The following is a 1,118-nucleotide window of genomic DNA, read 5'->3' as shown; positions in this document are numbered from 1 at the left end:
TCCACCTTTTTACCCACTCATTTGTTGATGGGCATTTGGTTTGTTTCCATAGTTTGGCTATTGTAAATAATGCTGCAATGGTCATAGGGGTGAATATGTGTTTCTGAATTACAGTTTTGTTTTTCTTCAAATATATATCCAGAAGTGGAATTGTTGGGTCATAAGACAATTCCATTTTTAATTTTTTTAGGAACCTCCATGGTGTTTTCCAAAGTGGCTGCACCAATTTGCAATACCACAAACAGTGCACAAGGGTTCCCTTGCTCTATATCCTCACTAACACTTATTGATTTATTGATGATAGCCATCTGACAGCTGTAAGGTGATATTTCATTATGATTTGAATTTGCATTTCTCTGATGCTTCATGACATTGAGCATCTTTTCATATATCTATTGGCTAGCTACATGTCTTTTTTGGAGAAGTGTCTATTAAGGTCCTCTGTCCACTTTTTAATTGCATTGTTTGCTTTTTGGTGTTGAGTTGTAGGAGTTCTTTATAAATTTTGGTTATTAACCCCTTATCAGATGTAGCGTTAGTGAATATCATCTTCCATTCAGTAGGTTGTCTTTTCATTTTGTTGATGCTTTCCTTTGCCAAAAATATTTGGTTTGATGAAGTCCTTATATGTTCATTTTTTTCTTTCTTTTCCCTTGCCTGAGGAGAAATGTCAGAAAATATATTGCCTATGTTTTCTTCTAGGAGTTTTATGGTTTTGAGACTTATTTTTAAGTCTTTAATCCATTTTGAGTTTATTCTTATGTATGGTTTAAGAAAGGGGTCTAGTTTCCTTCTTTCTCTTTTTTTTTTGCAGGTATCTATCCAACTTTCTTAACATCATTTATTGAATAGACTGTCTTCATTATATGTTCTTCTTTCTTTTGTCATATATTAATTGACCATATAGGTGTGGATTTATTTCTGAACTCTTTATTCTGTTCCTCTGTTCTATGTGTCAGTTGATGCCAGTACTATACTGTTTTGATTACTTTAGCCTTGCAGTATAGTTTGATATCAGATACCTCTAACTTTGTTATTCTTTTTCAAGATTTCTGTGGCTATTCAGGGTCTTTTGTGGTTTCATATAATTATTTTGATTACTTGTTCTAGTTCTGTCA

This window comes from Myotis brandtii, unplaced genomic scaffold (genome assembly GCF_000412655.1).
Source record: "Myotis brandtii unplaced genomic scaffold, ASM41265v1 scaffold613, whole genome shotgun sequence".
NCBI classification, from domain to species: Eukaryota; Metazoa; Chordata; class Mammalia; order Chiroptera; family Vespertilionidae; genus Myotis; species Myotis brandtii.
This window is presented reverse-complemented; position numbering follows the sequence as displayed.